The sequence below is a fragment of the Limulus polyphemus genome, unplaced genomic scaffold, assembly GCF_000517525.1.
Source record: "Limulus polyphemus unplaced genomic scaffold, Limulus_polyphemus-2.1.2 Scaffold1166, whole genome shotgun sequence".
NCBI lineage: Eukaryota > Metazoa > Arthropoda > Merostomata > Xiphosura > Limulidae > Limulus > Limulus polyphemus.
In genome coordinates, this window is record NW_013666776.1 from 163514 (window position 1) to 179281 (window position 15768).

At 32.5% G+C, this 15768-nt stretch overlaps 1 long non-coding RNA gene across 1 annotated transcript; it reads left to right on the plus strand.

The window, feature by feature from the left end:
- The first annotated feature begins 1028 nt into the window (after nt 1–1028).
- On the plus strand, nt 1029–13148 carry LOC106462442. Its single transcript, XR_001290990.2, has 3 exons — nt 1029–1227; nt 10550–10646; nt 13072–13148. It is a non-coding gene; the product is annotated as an uncharacterized LOC106462442 (long non-coding RNA).
- The last annotated feature ends 2620 nt before the right edge of the window (nt 13149–15768 follow it).

Here is a 15768-nt window from a genome sequence, read left to right on the forward strand (position 1 = left end):
CTTCCGATCTGTTCTGACTTAGCAAAGAGCTATCTAGATGATATTGATGGACCAGAATTGTACAGAGAAATTAAAGACTGTAGAGTGTTGATAGGTAAAAGCACACAGACCGATTTTCCTGAACCAATGGTTGCAACTGGTTTGCTAAAATTTATAATTTCATACGGTGAAGATATTTTCCCAAATTTAAGAATTGCATTGCAGATTTTGTTAGCAATTGGGGTTTCTATTTGTAGTTGTGAAAGGTCCTTCAAAATTCATTCTTATATACTTGAGAACCTCAATGACTCAAGAACGACTAAGTAACTTGGCAATATTAAGTATTGAAAAAGACGTACTTAATACCTTAAATTTTGATAGTTTAATTGATGCATTTGCAGCAGCAAAAGCACGAAAGGTTCATATAATGTGACCATGAATACCAGAATGTTAACTGTACAAGATCTAGTTAAGTATATGTACAGTTTTGTAAACTAATAAAATTTATTTGTAAACTTAAGTAGTATTTTATCAATATGTTTTATAATCCATGTACACCCGAAGTGACTGGGTTGTCATATAAAACATACGTTTCAAATCTAGGGATATAACAAAAATTTATTCTGCATGCTTGAAAGATTACTTTAGCTATGTGATTTTGAACAATACTGGATGATATAAATATCAAAATGGTTTACAAATTATGTAAGTACACCTAGTAGGCTATACCTCATTAGTTGCAGGTTTACAGTTGTGATATCGTGAGATGTTATATTGTGACTTTATTTCAGGCCTGTGTAAGGCGGTAATTAATTTTTTATCTTATTGTCATTAAGTTGGTAATGAGTCACGAAACAAATAATCAAAATATTTCAGAGGTGGGGCGCCTCCGGGTGCTGAGAACCCTTGCTTCACCACTGTTTATGTAACGGGTCCACTACTTGGTCGAAAACCTACAAAATGCATTTTAATTTTAGCCTTTGGTATAGAGGGCGCTTTTTCGAGACGCTGTGTTTGGATTAGTTAGTACAAACATAACACTATTAAGAATACACATTTGAGCGTATCAGGCACTGAAATACTGACTGTAAACCACTTGCATGTGAAGACCACGTGATTACTCGACTACTTAGCTAAACGTTACGCAGTTGTAAACGTGTTTTTATTGTGATGAGACGATTTGTTTGGTTAAAACTGTAAACAAAAGTATTTCCAATTTAATAACAGAGGTCTCCATTTCAAACTAATGTAAGTAAGAGTTTCATTACGTGATGATTTGGGTAGTGTATTAATGGGAAACTAATTTACTAAAATATTCGGTAATTGCTTTACAAACTTAGGGAGTTACACAGATAGCAGACTTAGTTTTACAGAAACTTGAAACGGGTTTCAAGTTCAACAAAGATGGAAGTTTTCTGGAGCACAATTACCTTAGCCTTCTTTATTGAAACCCTTTCAAGTTTCAGAAAAGACCTGCTATCTAGTATAATCTACGCAAGGCAATTGGCGTCCATTATTTTCATCTTTGTTTCTTAATTTTAATAATTTCATTTCAATCTTGATATTTTAAAATGCGATTGTGATTGTGAGTTTCCAGGGGCTTTTTTCAGTGGCAGTAAAATGTTAACAAGGTTTTTAAAACTAGTGCTGTAATTTGAAAATGGTATGTGTATAATACCAACTAGTAATACTAATAGCATTTCGTTTATATGGAGGATTGGATCAAATGTGTTTGTTATATTTAATATATAGCTGTAACTGTCAAATTAAACGAGCCTTTCCTAAATAGTAAATATTAAGTTAAATGAAAAACTTGACTTTATGTTCACTGCGACGGTTACTATTAACATAATATTAGTATTACAACAAAATCTTAATGCAAAAAAGTAATGGAATTTGGATAGTTCAGTTAACTGTGCTGCGTTCCAATGATTTTGAATGCTGGTAGTGGTTGGGGTAAAGAAAATCGCAGCCAGTATTCTAATAATTCTCATATAATACATTATTAGTATCGAATTATTTGATAACATATGATTGCCTGTAACCCAAAATCTAAACATTAAATTAGAATTGGTAACATTTAAGGCCTTTATCAAAGCATTTTCAAGTTTCGGAGATGAATATTTCTTCAAAAAAGTTATGTAAATCATTAACCGTATATTCTAATACTATGTAACACACAGTAAAACTAAAACGTTATATAATTGTTTACTCAGAACGAGAATCAGTGAGGCAAATTTCTGATCCTCTTCAAACTTAAACTGTCACAACTATTCAGTAATGGCAATATGACAGTAGTTTTGTAATAATTCATAAACGCTATTACACAGGACTTAATATTTTGCATTATTACTTATTAATATTCTGTTAGTATTAGCGTTAAATTTTAGTACGTCATTAAAGTGTATGCTTCATCGAGAAAACTACAAAAGAAAAGAGGAGAACAAACAAGTCGTGCCCTGGATATAGTATTAATGTGACCCAATGATTTCAGTCGTGTATTCGTAATAAAACAAAGTGTAAACAGGCTCAAACTGACTTTGTTACACAGATAGCATAAACATTTGAAATGCATTTAAACCTAAAAGTCAAACATCCAGATTGGGTACAGCGATATAAAGACCAGATCGTCACAACAGAACAACTTTCCAGACATTGTGTATAAAAAAACAGGTTAAAACTCGATAAATCAGCGTGAGTAACTCGGGTGGAGCAAGCAAAGCTCCACTTGTGTTTGTTGTGCGCCTCGTGTCACGTAGGCGTATTAATAAACGTGTCGCATTGCACGAACAACGAGACGATGGAGTATTGTGTAAACATATTTTGTTGTTTTTGCAACATATAATCTAGAAAATCAGAATTCTTACTCTTAATGTATTATAAGCATGCTTAACTCATTACACAATATTATTAATTTGTAAGGATAACAACGTATTTAAAAAGCAAACGAAATATTTGTTTTAAGGGTGTGTATGCTGGTACAACTCAAAATGCAAGTTTTTAATATAGATGATTATCATCAAATGGTTAATTTTTGTGGTTAACAAAATTATTCCTGCCAAAACTTTTAACTAAAAAATATGTTTTAAACTGAAAGACAGACATACCAACTATTCTAAGCTAAGTAGCCAAATATATTGTTGTAAGCTGCATAGTGTATTTTCATTGTTTTAATTTAGGTTTAGCTAAAGAGTGCATGATAATAAGATCAACATCGTGTAATTTCGTAAATTCAATATTTTTAGAACGATATAAGAATCAGATGAGCTCTTTAGATTTAGGATATTTAAAAGGTGAGAATGTTAATGTACAATAAAATGATCATACAAACTACATAACCTGCAAAAAACAACAAAAAATGTTGAGTTGTTTACACATTCTCTATAAAGCCAGAAGATGCAATCTATGGTGATGGGGAAAAAAAATAGTTCCTTGCCATAGAAGTACAGTTTCATTTCCTCTTAAGAAATCCATTCAGTTGTAGGTTTGAAATTTTTCTACCTCAACTATCTTACTGTTAAATGTAGAAAAATAAAAAACTCTTGAATGAATTAGAAATTCAAATTTCTGGCTGTAGTCTTGAGAAAGTAAGACTTAAAGTTTGTTTAAAAAATCAATTTATTTAAGGATGACTTCCAGGATATGAAGAAGGATATTATAATTATTAAACTGGATAAAAGAAATGAGCTTGTTTCATTACATAGTTGATAAAGTTGAGATCATATGAATTGATACTCATACCTTTCTACAGATTTAGGAGGATCTAGTAGCAGAGTTAAGCTTTAAATTTGTGTCTGTTTATCTTAACGAAAGAATGTTGCATAAATGAGAAAATTTAAACACCAATAGGCTTGTACTGTAGAATTTTGTACAAATTTCTGATGTACATAGGTGGAATATCCCATTGTGTCCAGAATAGGTACTTACAGCCAGCTATTAGCAAAATATTTGATTCAGTTTTTGAAAGTATTTTACAGAATGAATGTTGAATTTGTTGACAGTTTGAAACACAGTATAATGATTAATATGTTACATTGTGCCAATTGTGATATTGACTCATTTTTCACAAATATGCCACTGCATAAAACTATTGTACAAAACTGGTATCTGTTAACAACTAGCACAAGGTATTCCACAAGCCGACCTTACAACACCATTTAGTTCTACAATAATATGTAGCTGCTCTTTGTTTAATAGTAAATGCTACAAATTTGTAGATTTAGAGTGGTTATGGGCTTTCTTCTTGCTCCCCACCCTATCAAACAACTTTTTATGTTTATTTTGTCAAGGCTCTGTGTGTGAACACAGAATCTGTATATTCACTTTCTTTCCAGCAAAACTTTCTCTAATATCTTGTAAAAAGAACTTTTTTCTGAATACTTTGTGCTGACGTTTACAGATTGGTTTTTCAAGTTTATTTATATATTTTTCTTTGTGAAGGTGAATCTGTAACAATTGTTCTAATACTTCTACTATTTGGTGTAGGCGATCTGGACTACTTATCAGTTGTTTTGATGTACTGTTTATACAGTGACCTGCTCAGCTTTACTTGGAGTGGTACGATATATTGTAATTAATTTCAGTGTGATCTACTTTCCTTTCTAAATAACACTGATGAACTGATAATGTACCAATCAGTCTGTGGTCTCTTAAGGTTGTTTGGTCAGGGGAGTTTGACAAACTGTTTTAAATTCTTTGCAAGTTGGTAACCACATGCCTAAAGTTGTTTGGAAAGAGCAAGCAATAATGATTGCTAAATATTTTGGTTTTCCTTGGACAAAGAATTAGATGTTACTAAAAGCTTGTTTTTTTATTTTCTTAGGTGAGATTTGTGATTTTCAGTACTCCATCTAGCTCCTTTAAAATCAAAGTTAAACTAATATGATTTTCATTGCTTCATCTAGCTTCTTGAAAAATAAACACATATAATTTTCATGGTTCCATCTAGCTTCTTTAAAAAAAAAAAATATGATTTTCATGGTTACATCTAGCTACTTTAAAAACAAACTAATGTGATTTGTATGGTTCCATCTAGCTTCTTTAAAAATAAAGCTAAACTATTATGATTGCCATGATACTTTGTTATCTTAATTGTCATTTAGCTCTAGATATAGAAAGTGAAAGGTTTTTTAATAGGTGCAGTGGCAGTGGACACTATCATTACTGTAAGTTACACAGGCAGTCTAGCAAGTAGAAGAGAGAGACAACTGCTGTGGAATTTACAGTTTTAATCTCCATTGAGAGGAATATATGTGGAGACATTACATAACAGAATAAATTTATTTTTTATCATAAAAACACAAATTACAAAAGCCACTTTATAAGTTAGCTATACTGATAGCCAAGTTAATGTTTAGCTTAGTTCTAAGTACATAACCTCCACTGATTGGAAGTTGTCATTATATACTGTGTCAACCATTAAATGCACATATATTACTAGAATGAGATAATACATGTAAGACATAATAATTGTATAACATGAAAGTTTAAAGAGAAACATGCACAATTCTGAATACCACATTTTGTTAATATTTTATTTGTGTATGTTAAAATATAGCTACTAAAGTTTATTGTTTTACAGTTTAATGTAAAGGTACTCAAAGTTAATATTGTATGAAGCAGTAAGTGAAATTTTAGGATTGGAACTAGGTAGTTCTCTGTTTGGAAAAAGGCTGGGAAGCACTGCATTAGGGAACAGGTTTTTATATACAAGGTTTTTGATGAGGAAAGTCAACAGTTTGAACATCTGACTTGACACAATGGCTGAATAAGAAGAGAGCAAGTATGCCACAATATGGCATGAGCCTAAAGATTATCTACTGACTGTTATTTTTGCATGATTAATGTTTCTGGATATTCAGGCAAAACTAAACAATACATTAAATATCTGGATATTGTATCAGCAATGAAATCAGTACCTCATTGGGATGGTCTTCTAGTACCACATCCACCACAGAATTGGGAAACAAGAGTTGTCTTATGAAGAAGACAAGTGAATCCTCTTCATCTAGTGTTTCTATTTCCTCAATATAATCTGCCTCATCTGATCACACAATAAGAGCTAAATGATCTGATTCATAACTTGTCTCGATCAAAGCAGCTTGGAAAATTTCTTGGCTCTTGTTTCCAGCAATGGAATTTATCAGCTCCAGGAACAAGTTGCCATCAGAGTCTTGCTTCACACTACAGCATACAAAATACTGTGTTTCTGTACAAATGTTGATGTACTCATCAAAGATTAGGGACTGAACATCATCCTTAAGATGTTAGAGCATGACTGGTTGTGACAATAAGAACTGTAATTACGTGTTGAGGCTCTAAAATCATTTTAATATAACCTACTCATCTCTTCTATACATCTTGAATTTCATACGTTATCCAGTCTGTAAATATGTGATTATACAGAAGTTGAGTAGGTTATATTAAAAACCTACTCAACCTCTGTATAATCACATATTTACAGGCTGGATAACATATTAAATTCAAGATATATGGAATATTTTTTGTTTTTTATTAAGTCTTAATGTTTGTAAAGCAATGTTTTTCTTGTGTCTTTTTTCTTTTTGCATGTTGCCTATCTATCATGCAAAGTAATATTCATCTTAAGATTAAAAATACTTTTATGCATCAGAAATTTTTCAAATTTCACATGTGAAGTCTTTATAATGTCCTGATAGTTATCAAATTATTCAATAAATATCAATTTGTTAAGAAAAAACTTTATATTTTGTTATTTTCAGTAATTAATCTCTGTACAGGTTTGGTAGATTTGACCTTTCTCACAAGCACCATAAAAATTAGGAAATAAATATAAATTATGCCTATTTCATTCTAGAATGAACACAAATTACAACAGGAAAACATAAATGTTTAGACTAAATAGCTTAAATCTTATAACATTATACATTTATATATATTTATTACTTTATTATATTGACCTTTCAGCCATGCCTGGCTAACAATACAGAAGTTACAATGACACGGCACATGTGCTCTCATGTTACCGTATCAAATAACATAATTATGTCTAATATTGTTACCACTTCGGAGGTTATATCTTCTATCAGCACATTTACACAGGCTTCAAGTGGCAGTCCTCAACTGGGGAATTATCAGCTTTACATATTTTTAAATACAGTCTGCCGATTTTGGAGAGATAAGACGTTATACTGTTATGGTATTTGAATATTGTTACTGTCAGTATTATTATTTTTAGGTATTTGGGTTTAATAACATACTTCAGTTAAATTGGTTAATATTCAGAGTCAAGTTCAGGTTTGAAATTAGAGCTTAGTTGTACCCTTTGTCCTATAACATTAGATTAGGTCTTTGTTACATTAGGATTACCTATAATTCATCTTACTGGTATATCGTAAATTAGGTTAACTATATTGTTTTTCTTCAAAATATCACATCTGATACATATGTTATTGTCAATACACACTTAATTTTACAATATATTGTCAATTTCATTTTCATTATTATTTACCTTTTATACTTCATATTAATTACACACTTACTACCTTCTCCTGATATTGTGTACCTTCCTCCTACAACTGCCAAACCTGTTTAGGATGATCTAGATCTCTTCTAGGTCTACCTCACTTTTTTTAAACACATTTCACAGTATAATTTTACCCTTCTTTTCCAGACATTATGTTTCATGATGAGCATTTTTGTCTCTTACTGGGAGAGGGTACTTTTGTCTTGCCCTCCACATGCTTTGGCTTGATCTGCCTTAGCTTACCATCAGGCAGATTTTTTATTATTTTGTGTATTTAGAATATCTGTTGCCTGTATGGGGAGGGGGGGCATTCTGTTAATTCTATCCATTTTATCTCCCCACCTAATTTTCTGGCTTTGTCTTATCCTATCAATTCTCCTACAGAAAATGTCTACCTTACACCTCCTTTCTTAGGTGTTCCACCTATGTCTAGATTTTTTGGGGAATACCTCTTCCTCCTTCCCTCCATGTTGGGGCATTTGCCATCTTCAGTTCTTTCCCTCCACATGTGACTTCTTTACTTTTGGTATCTTCTGGGGTGGAACATTGTCTTGTATAGTTTTGTTTACCATCCACTTATAATGGGGACTTATGGTTGGCTTTTTTGGGGCTACTCCTCTGCATTTAGCATTACATGGGATATCTGTGATTGTATATTCTATTTTATTTTTATTTGCTCTTCTGTTTCATTCTGAGCCAATGCCATCTTTATTCATGTGCCATGTCCAGCATCTTTCTGTCCTTTACCTGACCTACCTACAGATTTCACCATTTGTTGTGTATGATCGATGCTGATTGGAGTTCTGGATTGATTGGTCCCACCTCAATCACTTCTTGGTTCTTCTTGTTTTTAATATGTAGTCTTTGAATACATTTGGGTGGGCAATTTCGGTAGGACTGAGAATGCCCACAGTACATGTTCTTATTTGTCATTTCTTGGGATGCTATTTTAGGTTTTTCACCACATGATTCGGTAACATTTTCACACTTGTTTCAGTTCCATATGTCTTTTGTCGGGTGGTTTGCGTTTTACTTGACTTCTGCATTTTGAGGAATTTTACTTGGCTGTCTGGTTTCGATTATCCCCTTCCGAATGGGGTTGGTCATAACAGTTATCTGCTTTTTACACAACCAGCTCAAGTGGTTGGATTTTCCAGTTGGATAAGTTTTTCCTGTTCCCTACCTAACAATCTTGGCTATTTGGGGAGTGTCTTTTTTAACATCCTCCTCTGTTGAGACCATCCATTCTCTTCCTCAATCGATGGAGCTTTCTGTAATCCATGCCATTACAGTTCACTATCTCAATGCTAGCAAGGTTCTAAAAACTTTAGAGGGGATGTGACTTCTATGGAAGCACCTTCTCCCTTTGTGCCTGGCACATGTGTGATCTTTTCAGGAGACTCTGCATGACCCATTGTAGGGTTCCTTTGGATTCTCCTCTTAACTTTCCTCCTTCCCTCTTCAACTATATGCATTGGTGGTTGAACATATCCCCCACATCGTCAGGTTTACAGATTCCTCCTCCTCGTCCAGATTTGTTTCTCTTTCCTGATGCTCATCTCCAAAGTTGGGGGGGCATGGGTCGATCACCATGAGGCTTCGGGACAATGGTCTAAGGATGAAAGGTCTTACCATGTTAACACCCTATCATTTACAGCAATCCAACATGCTTTAGTACACTTTCTTCCATTTGTCCAGATTTGACTAATCATTTTTCATTCCGACTGTTCAATGGTGGTGGCTTATATCACTCACCAAGGGGGCACTCATTCTTGTTCCCTTTGTGGTAGACAGTGGATCTCCTGTTTTGAACCCACACACTTGATGTACGTCTTCTGCTCTGTCATTTTCCAGGTGCTTTTGTCCTCGTTTCAGATCGCCTTTCCAGTCCTGACACACTTTATCCAAAAGAGTGGCCTCTTGATCCTTAAATTTTTGGTGGCTATGCCTCTTGTGGGGTACTCCTCCATGGGAAGTATTTGACTGTTTTCTTGATTCCAAGTTACTTCTTTTGTTTTTTAGCTGTGGTTCATTATCCACTTGCCCTGGTTGTCAATGTGTTCAAACAGGATTAGATCCAGTTTGTAATGTTAGTTTTTCTCATTCTGTCATTCTTCATCCCAAGGTGATTTTGATCATCTATGTCATTCCAGGTCAGGTCTTTCTAATTGATCCTTCTTGGCTGACACAGATCTGGTTTTATCTGCTGTTTCACTTTAATGTGTTCTTTTTGTTCTGGATTGATTTTACTCACTCACGCTTTGGGGGCTCAATTGGAATATCTTTTTTATCACTTTTGTTTCTTGCCATCTTTCACCATGATTCTTGGTTGGATCTGGATGACCTTCTCTGTTTCGTGCATGCTCTGTGTTGATTCATTGTCTTCATGGCTTCTTTCCATGTTATATAAAGAGAATATAAAATATAACCTAAATGTATTTGCAACCCTCTAATGTCTTGGTGTGCAAACTGTGGGGTATGCTCCCAATGTGGTTGCAGATAGTTGGTAGGGAGGTCTGCAGTTATGGCTATAAAAGCATGCAAGTTCTATCTCAAAGTACTTATTCAAAAATAAAGTATTCATGACTGCCATATAAATATTATTACTATTAAGTAATATAGTAACAACAATTAACATAAGAAAATGATAGGTCCAGTGTATGTATGTGTGTGTGTGTGTATATATATACACACACACAGGTTATAATGGGTTTGGAGATGTGGTTAGGTGCAACAAAATGCATGCTTAGAAAGGGGGGTGTCATAACTTAAACTGCTCTAGTGCACTGAATATTTAAATGTGATCCTTGCAAGATAAATTTACCCTGCTGTAATTTAGTTTCCTTCATTTACAAATATATATAGTTTCCCACTCTACTTTGTAGAATATTTTTTTGGAAAAAACAGTACAAGATGGCTAGTAGTCATTTAGCCAATAACCTGGAGTACAGTGTGTATTCTAGTAGTTTTGTGAATCATGTGAAATTAAAAACTGAATTTTTCTTACTAAAAGTGACTACTTATGGTTGGTTTTATTAGGAAACTAATAATCCATGTCCACTACAGATATGAATAGAAGACTTTCACTGTTGTAGTAAGATATTTGGAGGAAGCAGTCATTATGGGCTCATACCGAAGTCGTGTGATACAGCTTTACAAAAATGTAAGTTTTTTGGTTTTCAATTTGTGAGCAGAGTTTGGACCTACATGGAAGAGTAGAATCTTTAATGGTTTATACAGAATTTCAAGTTAAAAATAGAAGCTCTAAGAACAGTTAAATACGTAGTAAGTTGCAAGAAATTTGGCATGCAGGTAAGAAAGTGACATGAAGGCAGTTAACTTAAACTACCATGGATACTATCACTATGTAACTTTAAATCAACTACTGAAATATGAAAATCTTACTTAAAGATAACTTTAAGTTACATATATTCCAATGTAGAATTATATGTGTAACTGTAAAATCAGCATTGAAACACAAAACCTTTTATCAGCAGCTGATACACATGTATGTAGTTTGAAGTCAACTACCAAACTGTGTTAAGCCTAATTACCAAAGTACAGTGATGTTCATTTTATTGCTGTAAGCTATTTTTTGGTTGTTTTAATTTAAATGTTTATAGAGGGAGATTAGGATGATGATGACTATAGATCTAGGAATTTCTCAAAAGTAGTTATAGGACCTACAAATTTCCAGTATTTGATAGAAGTAGGAGTTTAGTATAAATACAAGAATGGATGATCAAATCATTGATGATAGAGGAAAGATTGATAGAGTACTGATGGAGTAAAGTTATTCATATCACTTAGAGGTAATACTTCTGTCAGGTAATCAGTGAGTCAGGTTTGTTATAAATCAAGGAAATTTCTGTTAAACATTATTACTGTTTTCAGCTTACATTAGTTTGGAGTTTCTATTCAAAAGTTTCTATTTGAAGTTAGGCCTATAGATGAGTGTGGATGTAGCAAGTGTTAAATAAGAAATACATTAATTTGTTATTGTTAATATAGAACCTTACAACATTACTTTAGGCTAATTACCAAAGAACAAAAATGCATATTTTATCTTCGGTCGATTAACAAAGTACAGAAATGTCTGGAGTATGAAACCTTGTATAATATGTACGTTAACCTTAATTAAAAAGAAACATATAGTTAAAACTGCATAGGCAACAAAAATATCAAAATTAAATAATAGGTTAAACAATCACCAAGTTTTAAGCTGTATGATCTGACAACAAGTGCTTGCTCAGTATGTCTTCCTATATAAAAAAACTTGGCAATTGTTCAACCTATTATTTAATTTTTATAATCTTTATTAGCCAATGTCTGGAATATAAAACCATGTGCAATAGGTACTGCATCCTTTGTTAGCCAATCTCTGGAGTATAAAACCATGTGCAACAGGTACTGCATCCTTTGTTAGCCAATGTCTGGAGTACAAAACTATGTACAATAGGTACTGCATCCTTTGTTAGCCAATGTATGGAGTATAAAACCATATACAATAGCTACTGCATCCTTCGTTAGCCAATGTCTGGAGTATAAAACCATCTACAATAGCTACTGCATCCTTCGTTAGCCAATGTCTGGAGTATAAAACCATGTACAATAGGTACTGCATCCTTTGTTAGCCAATGTCTGGAGTACAAAACTATGTACAATAGGTACTGCATCCTTTGTTAGCCAATGTCTGGAGTATAAAACTATGTACAATAGGTACTGCATCCTTCGTTAGCCAATGTCTGGAGTATAAAATCATGTACAATAGGTACTGCATCCTTCGTTAGCCAATGTCTGGAGTATAAAACCATCTACAATAGGTACATCCTTTATTAGCCAATGTATGGAGTATAAAACCATGTACAATATGTACAGTATCCTTAATCCAACAACTGACTGTCATTTTCACATCAGATTTTTTATTGTGCAGTGTACATCATAAGGGCATGTTTAGCTGAATCAATATGTATCAGTTATTATGTTCAGGACACAGTATTTCTTCCACATATTATGTCATTTTTCTTTAATGAGTAATTTATTTAGCTAGAATAGAGGCAGTTATTTTCAGTTTAAAAAAGTTATCTGATTCACTGCCAACCTAATCCTAATTTTCTTTAGATCATTTTCAATTATTTGAACTTTTTCTAAAATGAATACGATTTAAATCTTCTAAGAGTTTGTTAGAATTGTCACATTTGTCAGTATAAGAACTACGTTATTTATAATTAATGCAATTTTCCACATTTTTAGAACTGCTAACAGTTGATCATGTATACTAATCTCTAGAGTTGTAATCTGTTAGATAATTTTTGATGTATTTCTTAATGGCTGAAATCTATTTTGTATCAAGATATTTATGTTATAGATGTAAATGTTTAGCACAATATATAAAGATTCCATTAGACTTGTTCTAACTTGGTCTTTAAAATGTTGTAGACGATAAATAGAAGGATCTTTTACTTGTGCTTACTAAATGAGAAATTAACATAGATATTTTCATTTGAAACAACTGAAGTAAATTATTTTAATCATATTTATTTTCTACATAAACATTTCAATACAATGTTGAACTTAACATTTTGTAGTTGTTGTATTTGGGACGTGACTATCCTAAAGGATACGACTACTTTCGTACTCGTCTAAAGGCAGCATTCATGAAGAATAAGGAAGTGACTGAACCAGCTCAGCTAGAGGTGTTGTTAGCTAGAGGTCAGTATATCATTAAAGAACTAGAGGCACTGTACATGTTGAAGAAGTACCGTACATTAAAGAAACGATACTACTCTGAACAGTGAGTTACTTTTACGACCAGAGGAAATATAAGACTGTGAAACTTAGACTGAACATAGCAAGTGGTCTGATGAGCCTTTGTATACACTTGAAATATTGGAGCCTTTCCATAAGAGTTGAAAATAGTGGCAACTTGCCATGTGCCTGCTGATTTTAAGGTTTTTACTGTATAGAGTAAGAATGCCAAATGTACAACTTGTTAACTGATCTTTGTCTAAAGCCTACACAGTACAGAAGAACTAACAATGATGATTTTTAGTCATGGTTTTCAAGATCAAGAATATTATCTCTTTATTAAAAGAAACTTGTTCTGTTTGTGATTTGATCAACAATAGAATTAGGCTGTTATTAGTCTTTCTCTTATGACTTCTGAGCTGTATACAGAGTAATGTGGATAGATGCATCAGAATATTACTAAAATAGAAATTGTTACTTACAAGCTTCCTTTAGTGTTTCATTGGAAAACTTCTTGAAAAATGTCTTTAATAACTTAGAGGTGGGTTTATTTCAAGGGTTTTGTTTCTCTGTTTTCATTTTTATATGTAATTATCTGTAACTCAGACTGTTAAGTTGTGTGCTTGTATTTTTGTGTTTTCTTTAGAATGTCACCTTAATATGAATTTGTAAATACACTTTTAAAAATGTGTTCACAAAATCATTGTTATTGTTCAGGGTGATATCTTCTGTGCTAAATTCACCTATTATCTGCACCTATTTTTTCTTAGTTCTTTTAATACTTCTTGTACCATTAATATTTCCCATGTAAAATTGACCATGTAATTTCATAATTTTTGGTAAAGTTTAATCAATGTAGGACCACTTGTAAAGTAGTGAGAGCTAGTTTGGACCATGCATTTAATAGTTGTTTTTATAACTATATATTTGTTCTGTGGCTTAGAATTTTGCTTGAGACAGTATGTATATTCTAAAAAAAAATAAAAAAATAAAAATTTAAGTTACAAAAAAGAAAAAAAAGGTCAGTGTTGAAACCATACAGTATAGTCATATGCCATAATTGTACTATGTCACAAAAGACTTGTTTGAAATTATGGTAACGTCAACTTTATGAAATTAAGATGTGAGTACTAATTTTAGTTTAATTTCTACTGTTTTTTTGTGAACTTGTATAGATATTTTATAATTGATAAAAGTATTAGATTTAGTGTTATAAAACAAGGTGTAAACTATTGGAATGCTTCACTAATATATGCACGTTTTTCTTTAACTGTCACAAGATGATTATTGGAAAGAAAGGTTTCATTGAAAGGAAAATCCAATGTATTGGCACAATTTTTGACCTTAATTACTACCAGGTTGGCTCAGTGGTAGACACAAAGAAATATTGTGCAAATCTTAAACAAAAAAGTCCATTAGTGATAGACATAAAACTGAGGTTCCTTGTTTGATGCTAGTGATCTCATCCATGATTTTCAACTCGACCATATGTAGCTATGGGCCCTTCTACATTAAACTGTCTTGGAGTTGTTCCGTTCTACAAGAACTAGAATGTTCTTGGTTGTTGTTTACATGTTAAATGCATGAAAATGTTATGCCATGTTAAGAATAAGAACAACACACAGCATTTTAACTTCAAACAGAAGAAGGCAAAAAGATGATAACTTTTGGTGCAAATAATCTAGGTATCTTTAAAACTGTACTACTTTAGATATACTTGTGAAACCAAAAATTTGGGGAATATGGCCAGACCATATTTTCAGCACTTAAATGCTTCACACCACAACCATAAAGCCCCTGAATCAGTAATTAAAATGATAGGTTATGGTCTCTGTAGATTTAAAAATAGTAATTTGTCCTAACAAATCTTCTTAAAAATTGTTAGAAAATTATCAGTCACTAGAATTCATTTCTTGTTAATAAGTTAACATAGAAATAAAATCTTCAAATTTCAAAAAATCTAAAAAAGGAATAATTGAGGTAGGAGGGGGGAAAGCTCTCCCCTGCAATATTGAAAGAAAGCCCCTGCTGGTGTTTAGAAAAAATGATATAATTTCATTAATCAAAATTAATAAATTTATGTATTTAACAGAAATGATTTTTAAGTATGGCATACTGATTTTTACACTTAATTTTATCAAAATTTTCACAGGGTATCTGTATTGTTACTGAAAGAACCTTATTTTAATGTTAAAAGCTGCCTAGATAAAAAAATCACACCCCAGGAATTATAAAACTTTTAATTTCAGTCTACTTCTGTGTAATTCTAAATACCCATGAGAGAAAGTAAATATTGTTACGTTTCTGTTTGTTAATTAACTTTCCATAACTTCGTTCCGACGAAACTTTAGCGACACAAGCCCTTTCTTAATAAAACTGGTTTATTCTTTCTGAATATAACTTTACGATACATTTAATTTCAACATTCGCGCTAAAACAAACGCTATAACGAACGTTAACTTCAACAATACTTTCTCACTGCAGATCAATTACTTACTACCAACACACACACATTATCGTCACGTTGTCACCCTCTT